The 12,644-nt window shown below is 42.5% G+C and overlaps 1 protein-coding gene across 2 annotated transcripts in view; it reads left to right on the top strand.

The window, feature by feature from the left end:
- Positions 1-1,698: 1,698 nt before the first annotated feature.
- LOC120054962 (ecotropic viral integration site 5 protein homolog) overlaps positions 1,699-12,644 on the top strand; it is a 67,045-nt gene continuing 56,099 nt past the window's right edge. For both annotated transcript variants that reach the window (XM_039002759.1, XM_039002757.1), the window contains exon 1: positions 1,699-1,883. The gene's annotated coding sequence lies outside the window, so the exon portion shown is untranslated. The remainder of the gene's footprint in view (positions 1,884-12,644) is intronic.

Genomic DNA, 12,644 nt, shown 5'->3' with positions numbered 1-12,644 from the left:
TGCTTCTTACGAAGCCACTCCTTCGTTGCCCGGGCAGTGTGTTTGGGATCATTGTCATGCTGAAAGACCCAGCCACGTTTCATCTTCAATGCCCTTGCTGATGGAAGGAGGTTTTCACTCAAAATCTCACGATACATGGCCCCATTCATTCTTTCCTTTACACGGATCAGTCGTCCTGGTCCCTTTGCAGAAAAACAGCCCCAAAGCATGATGTTTCCACCCCCATGCTTCACAGTAGGTATGGTGTTCTTTGGATGCAACTCAGCATTCTTTGTTCTCAAAACATGACGAGTTGAGTTTTTACCAAAAAGTTCTATTTTGGTTTCATCTGACCATATGACATTCTCCCAATCTTCTTCTGGATCATCCAAATGCTCTCTAGCAAACTTCAGACGGGCCTGGACATGTACTGGCTTAAGCAGGGGGACACGTCTGGCACTGCAGGATTTGAGTCCCTGGCGACGTAGTGTGTTACTGATGGTAGGCTTTGTTACTTTGGTCCCAGCTCTCTGCAGGTCATTCACTAGGTCCCCCCGTGTGGTTCTGGGATTTTTGCTCACCGTTCTTGTGATCATTTTGACCCCACGGGGTGAGATCTTGCGTGGGGCCCCAGATCGAGGGAGATTATCAGTGGTCTTGTATGTCTTCCATTTCCTAATAATTGCTCCCACAGTTGATTTCCTCAAACCAAGCTGCTTACCTATTGCAGATTCAGTCTTCCCAGCCTGGTGCAGGTCTACAATTTTGTTTCTGGTGTCCTTTGACAGCTCTTTGGTCTTGGCCATAGTGGAGTTTGGAGTGTGACTGTTTGAGGTTGTGGACAGGGGTGTCTTTTATACTGATAACACGTTCAAACAGGTGCCATTAATACAGGTAACGAGTGGAGGAAAGAGGAGCCTCTTAAAGAAGGAGTTACAGGTCTGTGAGAGCCAGAAATCTTGCTTGTTTGTAGGTGACCAAATACTTATTTTCCACCATAATTTGCAAATAAATTCATTAAAAATCCTACAATGTGATTTTCTGGATTTTTTTCCCTCATTCTGTCTGTCATAGTTGAAGTGTACCTATGATGAAAATTACAGGCCTCTCTCATCTTTTTAAGTGGGAGAACTTGCACAATTGGTGGCTGACTAAATACTTTTTTGCCCCACTGTATGTGGCCAATACAGCCCTTAGCCCTTATATTGGCCATATATCACAAACCCCCGAGGTGCCTTATTGCTATTATAAACTGGTTACCAACGTAATTAGAGCAGAAAAAATAAATGTTTTGTCATACCCGTGGTATATGGTCTCATATACCACAGCTGTCAGCCAATCAGCATTCAGGGCTCGAACCACCCAGTTTATGATCTCTGATAGTGTATTTTGTTGTGTGCTGACAAGAAATAATAGACATGAACTTGATACATTTTTCAAAAGTCTGTTGACAAAAACCTAGCTATAGCTGATGGAGTTTATAAAGAGGTCAGAGTTGATCAAGGAACTTGAAGGTTTGTTATTTAAACTACTATAGCTAAGTGTATGGTAATAAAATAAACAGTAGATGGCAGTAGTAGTGTACTATTTTTCGGTAGTTGGGTTTTTGAGGTCGACTGACGTGACGCATGCTCTGTACCGTGGATGTAAACATTGGAGCTGCCCTTTTGTTGGCACGAGCTGGCTGTCGATTTGTGTACACGTAGTCTGCTCGATGGGTTGGTTGGACGTGGAGCTGTTGCCTGGTGGAATCAGCTAGCTAACTAGCAGACTCGGCCTAAAAATAAATCCGAAACTAGGCTATTGAACTTGTTTAAATTCAATTGCGCAAGTCTGTGCAGTTGTACTTTGGTCAATGGACAGTTAATGTTTATCTCTCAGGATTGAAAACGCGACTAGGCACGGTAAGCGCGGTTCAGACTTTTTTTATGAGCAAGGAGCTGTTGCTTTGGCTAACTAGCTAGCTAGCTAACGTTAAAGTGTTTGGAAATAGCCTGGAGCTAATCATGTGTTTGGTATGTTGATATATAGGGCACTGTATTTCAGTTAGGCTTTTTATGTCGCTAAATAGGTAGTTGTTTGGGTATTACAACAAGCTAAGCTAGCAATCTAACTAACGTTAGCAACTTTCATAAGCTGTTTGTTCATCGAATATATGCACAACGTTTAGCTATGAATTCATAAATCATTGCTAGTTGAACTTCATGCAAAATGTTTACTGAATCCTGTAGCCATCCAATGAACTTTAACAGAAAGTTAGTTATAATGTGGACAGCTAACAAACTCACGCCTCATTTATAATGACTAGAAACAACCCCCGTTAAACACATTTCAGTTGCTGTACGTTAGTTACGTTTTACTGTCATAGTAACGTTAACGTTAGTCACACAATGGTGGAACTGAAATGTTTTATTTGCTAATCGTTTTACACTTTCGAGACAGCATATCTAGTTGAAGATAATGTTTCTAGTCCACCACAGTCAATTTCCATGTGAGGTCTTTTAAATTATTCAAATGAGGGTTTCCTGGATGACAAACTCCTGTAATTTAAGTAATTGGCTGAGAGATAGAACTGCAACTGTTACCTCTACTGTACAGCCATCCAATTATTTGTGTACAGTGATAAATAAGTCAGTGTCAGTTGGGCCAGCCAAGGACATTGATTTTCCATTCGCCTTTTCTTAGCTTGTTTACTTTTCATGGAATGTAAGCACACCAAGGAATTTTCATCATAGGTGCTAGATGAAATCCTTGCTGAAATGTTTCTATAACCCCCACTGTTTCCATCTGAGCCTTGGAAGTAAACATAGCTGCACTCTCACTATGCAGGAACCCTCCTCAACCCTAGCTCTCTGGTATGTCCCATATTTGCTAAATGTTGCATATTTCTCGAAAAAATTAAATGACAAGACACAGGAAATTAGTTTACATTTTCCACCAATGTAGCACTAATGTAATTCCACAAAATACACAACATGCTCAGCAGCAGATTGGCAAAAAAGAAAACTGCACATCTAAACAGGTTGTTACATGGACGCCTTTAGACTAGAGTATTTGCTTCACACAATGCACACGCATAATTGACAATGCCGGACTGCACACAAGACCCGAATGCAGTTTAGCGTTCTAATCAGAACTGAAAATTCAATCCCAGTTCAACCCAAGCCCGGTGACCTGAAGCCTGAGCCCAGGCCTGGCCTGGCCTGAGATCACAGAAATTAAATGAGCCTGAACCTGGAAAAAAAGAAGAAAATAAAGATTTCTACATAACAGTAGGCTATATTTATTTAAACTGGTATTGAGAACAGCGCTGCGGAGTGAGGCAACAGTCATTGGGCCTAGAAAAAGTGGAAAACTCACCTTAGTTATAGTTAACTGAAGGATGAAAATATTGGAATAAAGTAGGCTAATGCAATTGAAGGCGTGTCAAATTCTTGTTTGTACTGAAACTCCCAAAGTCATATCCAACCGTTATACTCATTTTAAAGCAATAGTCGTATGTGGTCACCTAGATGATCATTTCAGCACCGTTTTGATTGGGACTGCGCCATTACACTGCTTTGAGACAAGAGTGGGGGACTTGTCTAGATCAATCAATGTCAGATTTTTGTTTTCACTGAATCTCCGTTTGGATATTTTGTAACAATTAGGCTGGGGATATCAAATCAAACTTTTTGTCACGTATGCAGATTTTTTAAATTTCACCTTTATTTAACCAGGTAGGCCAGTTGAGAACAAGTTCTCATTTACAACTGCGACCTGGCCAAGATAAAGCAAAGCAGTGCGACCAAAAACAACAACACAGAGTTACACATGGGATAAACAAACGTACAGTCAATAACACAATAGAAAGATCGGTATACAGTGTGTGCAAATGAAGTAAGGAGGTAAGGCAATAAATAGGCAAATAGTGGCAAAGTAATTACAATTTAGCAATTCACACTGGAGTGATTTATATGTACAGGTAGAAATACTGGTGTGCAAAAGAGCAGAAAAACAAATATGGGGATGAGGTAGGCAGTTGGTTGGATGGGCTATTTACAGATGGGCTGTGTACAGCTGCAGCGATCGGTAAGCTGCTCTGACAGCTGACGCTTAAAGTTAGTGAGGAAGATATGAGTCTCCAGCTTCAGTGATTTTGCAATTCGTTCCAGTCATTGGCAGCAGAGAACTGGAAGGAAAGGGGGCCAAAGGAAGTGTTGGCTTTGGGGATGATCAGTGAAATATACCTGCTGGAGCATGTGCTACTGTTGGGTGTTGCTGTGGTGAGCTGAGATAAGGCGGAGCTTCACCTACCAAGGACTTAGATGACCTGGAGCCAGTGAATTTGGTGACAAATGTAGCGAGGACCAGCCAGCGAGAGCATAAAGGTCGCAGTGTTGGGTAGTATATGGGGCTTTGGTGACAAAACGGATGGCACTGTAATAGACTGCATCCAATTTGTTGAGTAGAGTGTTGGAGGCTATTTTGTAAATGACATCGTCGAGGATCGGTAGGATGGTCAGTTTTACGAGGGTATGTTTGGCAGCATGACTGAAGGAGGCTTTGTTGCGAAATAGGAAGCTGATTCTAGATTTAACTTTGGATTGGAGATGCTTAATGTGAGTCTGGAAGGAGAGTTTACAGTCTAGCCAGACACCTAGGTATTTATAGTTGTCCACATATTCTAATTCAGAACCTTCCAGAGTAGTGATGCTGGTCGGACGGGTGGGTGCGGGCAGCAATTGGTTGAAGAGCATGCATTTCTGTTTACTAGCGTTTAAGAGCAGTTGGATGCCACGTATGGAGTGTTGTATGGCATTGAAGCTCATTTGGAGGTGTCCAAAGAAGGGCCAGATGTATACAGAATGGTGTCGTCTGTGTAGAGGTGGATCAAAGAATCACCCCCAGCAAGAGCGACATCATTGATATATACAGAGAAATGAGTCGGCCCGAGAATTGAACCCTGTGGCATCCACATAGAGACTGCAGAGGTCCGGACAACAGGCCCACCGATTTTACACATTGAACTCTATCTGAGAAGTAGTTAGTGAACCAGGCGAGGCAGTCATTTGAGAAACCAAGGCTGTTGAGTCTGCCGATAAGAATACGGTGACTGACAGAGTCGAAAGCCTTGGGCAGGTCAATGAAGACGGCTGCACAGTACTGTCTTTTATCGATGGCGGTTATGATATCGTTTAGGACCTTGAGCGTGCCGAGGTGCACCCGTGACCAGCTCAGAAACCAGATTGCATAGTGGAGAAGGTACGGTGGGATTTGAAATGGTCGGTGATCTGTTTGTTCACTTGGCTTTCGAAGACTTTAGAAAGGCAGGGCAGGATTTATATAGGTCTGTAACAGTTTGGGTCTAGAGTGTCTCCCCCTTTGAGGAGGATGATGACTGCGGCAGCTTTCCAATCTTTAGGACTCTGAGGATATGAAAGGTTGAACGGACTAGTAATAGGGGTTGCAACAATAGTGGCAGATACTTTTAGGAAGGGAGGGTCCAGACTGTACCCCAGCTGATTTGTCGGGATCCAAATTTTGCAGCTCTTTCAGAACGTCAGCTGTCTGTATTTGGGTGAAGGAGAAGCAGGGGGGGGGGGCTTGGGCCAGTTGCTACGGGGGTGCAGAGCTGTTGGCCGGGGTTAGGGTAGCCAGGTGGAAAGCATGGCCAGCCGTAGAGAAATGCTTATTGAAATTCTCAATTATCGTGGATTTATCAGTGGTGACAGTGTTTCATAGTCTCAGTGCAGTGGGCAGCTGGGAGGAGGTACTCATTCTCCGTGGATACAAAAAATGTAAACCTTACCGTGAAATGCTTACTTACAAGCCATTAACCAACAGTGCAGTTCAAGAAGAGTTAAGAAAATATTTACCAAATAAACTACAGTACTTAAAAAAAGAAAAAGAAAAAGAAGTAAGTAACACAATAATATAACAATAATGAGGCTATATACAGGGGGTACCAGTACCGAGTCAGTGTGTGGGGGTACAGGTTAGTTGAGGGAATTTATACATGTAGGTAGGGGTGAAGTGACGGCATAGATAATAAACAGCGAGCAGTGTACAAAACAAATGGAGTGGTGGGGTCAATGTAATAGTCCGGTGGCCCTTTCATTAATTGTTCAGCAGTCTTATGGCTTGGGGTTAGAAGCTGTTAAGGAGCCTTTTGGTCCTAGTCTTGGCTCTCCGGTTAGCTAAATTGAGGTGAGTGCTAATGATCGTCTTTATTCTAGTTTGCTCATAAATGAGCTGATCAGAACATTTAGCATGCAATAATGTAGCCCAAATCATGTGCATTATGCGTCTATTGACTCCTGTACTAGCCTTTATATAGAGCCTTGGCTATTTTCCTATCGTCTCAATCTTTTTTGAAACCCAAAATCCTGACTCATGTCTCACATGAAAATTCCTTACTTTATTCTGTAATCCATAGGTTGCATTATCAACGCACGTCTCGCCTTAAGCATGTCAAAATATGGCTAAAACATTTCCTTCCGCTTCTCTGTCTGTCCTGTATTGCTGCCGGTATGAGAGCTTCAGTAGAGAATGTGTGATCAACAAACAGGATGATATTAAAACAATTTCCTCTCTCCATGTCTCTGTTATTCATGGGCTGATCTGTTATCTGGTTTATCATCAGCTCCATTTGGCCAAATAGGAGAGATTCTGTCATTCATTGGAGGTTATCTAGCAAGCTTTGCATGATTTCGACAACGCTATAGCCTTCTCGGGTGCATCCTGAGCGCACTCTGTGTCGAGATGCTGAGTTAATTGAGGAACATAACGCTCTGAATTTATGAACTGCCTGTTTCGCAATTCACAATGTCATTGGTTGATCAAAGTTACTCTCATTACTAAATATCAGTTTCACTTGCTGTGAAATCTTTACATAGATGCCAAGCCGAAGGTGGCGCAGCACCCCTCTTAAGAAAACCCTGGCATAGTGACCATATCTTGCTTTTAAATGCTTAAAATGGGCACTTTGATTTTTGCGGTATTTCATGAGACTCTCGGGAGAAATATGAATTATTCCCTGTATTGAAACTTGTTAGATTTTATGGAAAATATTTATCCCTAGTGGGGAGTGTGACTTGAGATTTGAATCACACCACTGAGACTGAGCTTGTGGACGACTGGCTTGTCTGTACTCACCACCATGACACTTTGTTCTTTGTTCTATGACAGAGAGCTCCCCTCTTCATTCTTGTCTAACCGTAAACCATATAGAGTAAACTACAGGGATGGCACAATCCACATGAGTCAAAGGTGTGATTTAGCAGAACTGAAAAAATAAGAGGCTTCACAAATCACATTTACAGCTAATTCAATTCCTTTGTAGTGTTAATTTTCTCAACATCATAGTGTGTGGATGTGTTGTCATAAAATCAGTTGTCAGCCTTTAGACATCAACATGGGAATACTGTTGTAGGCCACGTGTAAATTGTCTAGCCTAGGCTTTTCAATTGAATACCAGCTTACCGTGTAACGGTTATTGCATTGTACATTGAGAAAAGAACCTCAGAGGCCAACCTCAGAGGCCATCTGAAAATGCTGAATGTACACTGCACCAATCTGAGATGCCCTCTGTTTGAACTGAAAGGCCTTTATTCTCACACATGGGAGAGAGTGTGCTTTTTCTGGAAGCACCCCCTTTCCCATAGAACCCTCTCAGACAACAGCAAATGGAATGTACAGGAGCAAGAAAAAGTATGTGAACCCTTTGGAATTAACTGGATTTCTGCATAAATTGGTCATCAAATTTGATCTGATCTTCGTCTAAGTCACAACCATTGAAAAACACAGTGTACTTAAACTAATAACACACAAATTATTGTATTTTTCTTGTCTATATTGAATACATCATTTAAACTTTCACAGTATACGTTGGAAAAAGTATGTGAACCCCTAGGCTAATGACTTCTCCAAAAGCTAATTGGAGTCAGGAGTCAGCTAACCTGGAGTCCAATCAATGAGACGAGATTGGAGATGTTGGTTAGAGCTGCCCTGCCCTATAAAAACAAAATGTGAGTTTGCTATTCACAAGAAGCATTGCCTGATGTGAACCATGCCTTGAACAAAAGAGATCTCAAAAGACCTAAGATTAAGAATTGTTGACTTTCATAAAGCTTGGAAAGGGTTACAGAAGTATCTGTAAAAGCCTTGATGTTCATTAGTCCACGGTAAGACAAATTGTCTATAAATGGAGAAAGTTCAGCGCTGTTGCTACTCTCTCTTGGAGTGGTGGTCCTGTAAAGATGACTGCAAGAGCACAGCGCAGAATGGTCACTGAGGTTAAGAAGAATCCTAGAGTGTCAGCTAAAGACTTACAGAAGTCTCTGGACCATGCTAACATTTCTGTTGATGAGTTTACAATACGTAAAAAACTAAACAAGAAGGGTGTTCATGGGAGGACACCACGGAAGAAGCCACTGCTGTCCAAAGAATAATTACTGCACATCTGAGGTTCGCAAAAGAGCACCTGGATGTTCCACAGCGCTACTGGCAAAATATTCTGTGGACAGATTAAACTGAAGTTGAGTTGTTTGGAAGGAACACACAACACTGTGTGGAGATAAAAGGCACAGGACACCAACATCAAAACCTCATCCCCACTGTAAATTACAGTGGCGGGAGCATCATGGTTTAGGGCCTGGACAGTTTGCTATCATCGACAGAAAAGTTTATCAAGACATTTTGCAGGAGAATGTAGGGCTATCTGTCCGCCAATTGAAGCTTAACTGAAGTTAGGTGACAACGACAAACACAGAAATAAATCAACAACAGAATGGCTTCAACAGAAGAAAATACGTATTTATGAGTGGCCCCCGTCAGAGTCCTGACCTCAACCCAATTGAGATGCGGTGGCATGACCTCGAGCGGTTCATACCGTACATCCCAATAATATTGCCGAACTGATATAGAATGGTCAAAAATTCCTCCTGACTTGTGCAGGTCTGATCCTCAACTACAGAAAATGTTTGAGGTTATTGCTGCAAAAAGGAGGGTCAACCAGTTATTAAATCCAAGGGTTCACATACTTTTCCCACCCTCTGTGAATGTTTACACGGTGGTCAGTAAAGACATGAAAACGTATGATTGTTTGTGTTATTAGTTTAAGCAGACTGTTTGTTTGTCTTGTGGCTTAGATGAAGATCAGATCAAATTGTATGACAAATTTATGCAGAAATGGAGGTAAATCCAAAGGGTTTCTTGCCACTGTAGTACGTTCTCTGAAGGTGGCCCACATTTTAAAATTGTTTTCTAATCTCCCTACTGTGCCACACTGCGATTAGAGTTCTTATCGTGTGGAGTAGAGCAAGTATGTTTGTGTGCAGGTGCAATACAAATAATATTCTGTTCTCTTTTCTTTTCTCATCCAGAAGTGACAGCAATGGATTAAAGTAAAACGTTGATTTTCCTCATGCTTATTTACCTAAAAAAGTTATGATAATTCACAGCGTCAGGGCTCTACATTGACTTTTTTTTATTTTTAAGGATCACGTGTGCGCCTAAGTAGGAGCACAGAAAGAAATTGAGGAGCACAATGAAAAATATTTGTGGTAACAAGCCGTTTTCTTTGTCGTAATGGTGCAAGCGTGACGGTCACGAATCTGCACTCTGTGTATTCTCCATGGCACTCAGGGGCTGCAGTACAGTGAAGTTATCATTGCCACAATTATCATCTGGGTGATTTTTTGTTTTCTAGGTGAACTGGTGCTCCTAAATAAAAATTCTAGGTCGCACAGCAGAATATTTAGGAGCATATGGGAGTAAAATGGTCGCGCGGTAGAGCCCTGCATTTAATTAGTTAGGAAAATAGGCTTAATTGATAGCTGGATTTGTTTTACGTTGTAGAAAACATAAGGGAAATACTGCTTTTCAAGGCTTATCCCTATATAGTGCACTGTATAGGGAATAGGGTGCCATTCGGGATGCAGGGGGGTGGTATAGTAGAGCCTGGCTTTTTACTGAGACACCAATAGATGCCTGGGTAACACCTGCCTGGGTAACATGAAAGGAAACAAACTAAAACAGACGCCACAAATGTTCTATCTAAATTCAGATAGATAGATAGATATATTGATAGAGATATCTATCTCTGCAAAAAAAGAAACGTCCTCTCACTGTCAACTGCGTTTATTTTCAGCAAACTTAGTGTAAATATTTGTGTGAACATGACAAGATTCAACAACTGAGACATAAACTGAACAAGTTCCACAGACATGTGACTAACAGAAATTGAATAATGTGTACCTGAACAAAGTAACAGTATCAGGTCAACAGGTCAAAATCAAAAGTAACAGTATCTGGTGTGGCCACCAGCTGCATTAAGTACTGCAGTGCATCTCCTCCTCATGGACTGCACCAGATTTGCCAGTTCTTGCTGTGAGATGTTACCCCACTCTTCCACCAAGGCACCTGCAAGTTCCCGGATATTTCTTGGGAGAATGGCCCTAGCCCTCACCCTCCTATCCAACAGGTCCCAGACGTGCTCAATGGGATTGAGATCCGCGCTCTTCGCTGGCCATGGCAGAACACTGACATTCCTGTCTTGCAGGAAATCACGCACAGAATGAGCAGTATGGCTGGTGCCATTGTCATGCTTGAGGGTCATGTCAGGATGAGCCTGCAGAAAGGGTACCACATGAGGGAGGAGGATGTCTTCCCTGTAACGCACAACATTTAGATTGCCTGCAATGACAACAAGCTCAGTCCGATGATGCTGTGACACACCGCCCCAGACCATGACGGACCCTCCACCTCCAAATTGATCCCGCTCCAGAGTACAGGCCTCGGTGTAATGCTCATTCATTCGATGCTAAACGCGAATCCGACCCTCACCCCTGGTGAGACAAAACCGTGACTCGTCAGTGAAGAGCACTTTTTGCCAGTCGTGGCTGGTCCAGCGGTTTGTGCCCATAGACGACGTTGTTGCCGGTGATGTCTGGTGAGGACCTGCCTTACAACAGGCCTACAAGTCCTCAGTCCAGTCTCTCTCAGCCTATTGCGGACGGTCTGAGCACTGATGGAGGAATTGTGCGTTCCTGGTGTAACTCGGACAGTTGTTGTTGCAATTCTGTACCTGTCCCGCAGGTGTGGTGTTCGGATGTACCGATCCTGTGCAAGTGTTACACGTGGTCTGCCACTGCAAGGACGATTAACTGTCCGTCCTGTCTCCCTGTAGCGCTGTCTTAGGCGTCTCACGGTACGGACATTGCAATTTTTTTGCCCTGGCCACATCTACAGTCCTCATGCCTCCTTGCAGCATGCCTAAGGCACGTTCGCGCAGATGAGCAAGGACCCTGGGCATCTTTCTTTTGGTGTTTTTCAGTCAGTAGAAAGGCCTCTTTAGTGTCCTAAGTTTTCATAACTGTGACCTTAATTGCCTACCGTCTGTAAGCTGTTAGTGTCTTAATGACCGTTCCACAGGTGCATGTTCATTAATTGTTTATGGTTCATTGAACAAGCATGGGGAACAGTGTTTAAACCCTTTACAATGAAGATCTGTGAAGATATTTGGATTTTTACAAATTATCTTTGAATGACAGGATCCTGAAAAAGGGACATTTCTTTTTTCTTTGTTGCTGAGTTAAACGTGGTGTGTGTGTGTGTACAGTTGAAGTCGGAAGTTTACATACACTAAGGTTGGAGTCATTAAAACTCGTTTTTCAACCACTCCACAAATTTCTTGTTAACAAACTATACTTTTGGCAAGTCAGTTTGGACATCTACTATGTGCATGACACAAGTCATTTTTCCAACAATTGTTTACAGACAGATTATTTCACTTATAATTCACTATCTCAATTCCAGTGGGTCAGAAGTTTACATACATAAAGTTGACTGTGCCTTTAAACAGCTTGGAAAATTCCAGAAAATGATGTCATGGCTTTAGAAGCTTCTGATAGGCTAATTGATATATTTTGAGTCAATTGGAGGTGTACCTGTGGATGTATTTCAAGGCCGACCTTCAAACTCAGTGCCTCTTTGCTTGACATAATGAGAAAATCAAAAGAAATCAGTAAAGACCTCAGTTTTTTTTTTTGGCAGACCTCCAAGTCTGGTTCATCCTTGGGAGCAATTTCCAACCGCCTGAAGGTACCACGTTCATCTGTACAAACAATAGTACGCAAGTATAAACCCCATGGGACAACGCGTTCTGTCTACAAGAGATGAACGTACTTTGGTGCAAGATGTGCATATCAATCCCAGAATAAGGACCTTGTGAAGATGCTGGAGGGAACCGGTACAAAAGTATCTATATCCACAGTAAAACGAGTCCTATATCGACATAACCTGAAAGGCCGCTCAGCAAGGAAGAAGCCACTGCTCCAAAACCGGCATAAAAAAGCCAGACTACGGTTTGCAACTGCACATGGGGACAAAGATTGTACTTTTTGGAGAAATGTCCTCTGGTCTGATGAAACAAAACTGAAACTGTTTGGCCATAATGACCATCGTTATGTTTGGAGGAAAAAGGGGGAGGCTTGCAATCCGAAGAACACCATCCCTACCGTGATGCACGGGGGTGGCAGCATCATGTTGTGGGGGTGCTTTGCTGCAGGAGGGACTGGTGCACTTCACAAAATAAATGGCATCATGAGGTAGGAAAATGATGTGGATGTATTGAAGCAACATCTCTAGACATCAGTCAGGTAGTTAAAGCTTGGTCGCAAATG

Source organism: Salvelinus namaycush, chromosome 10, assembly GCF_016432855.1.
Source record: "Salvelinus namaycush isolate Seneca chromosome 10, SaNama_1.0, whole genome shotgun sequence".
Classification (NCBI taxonomy): domain Eukaryota; kingdom Metazoa; phylum Chordata; class Actinopteri; order Salmoniformes; family Salmonidae; genus Salvelinus; species Salvelinus namaycush.
This window is presented reverse-complemented; position numbering and strand designations above follow the sequence as displayed.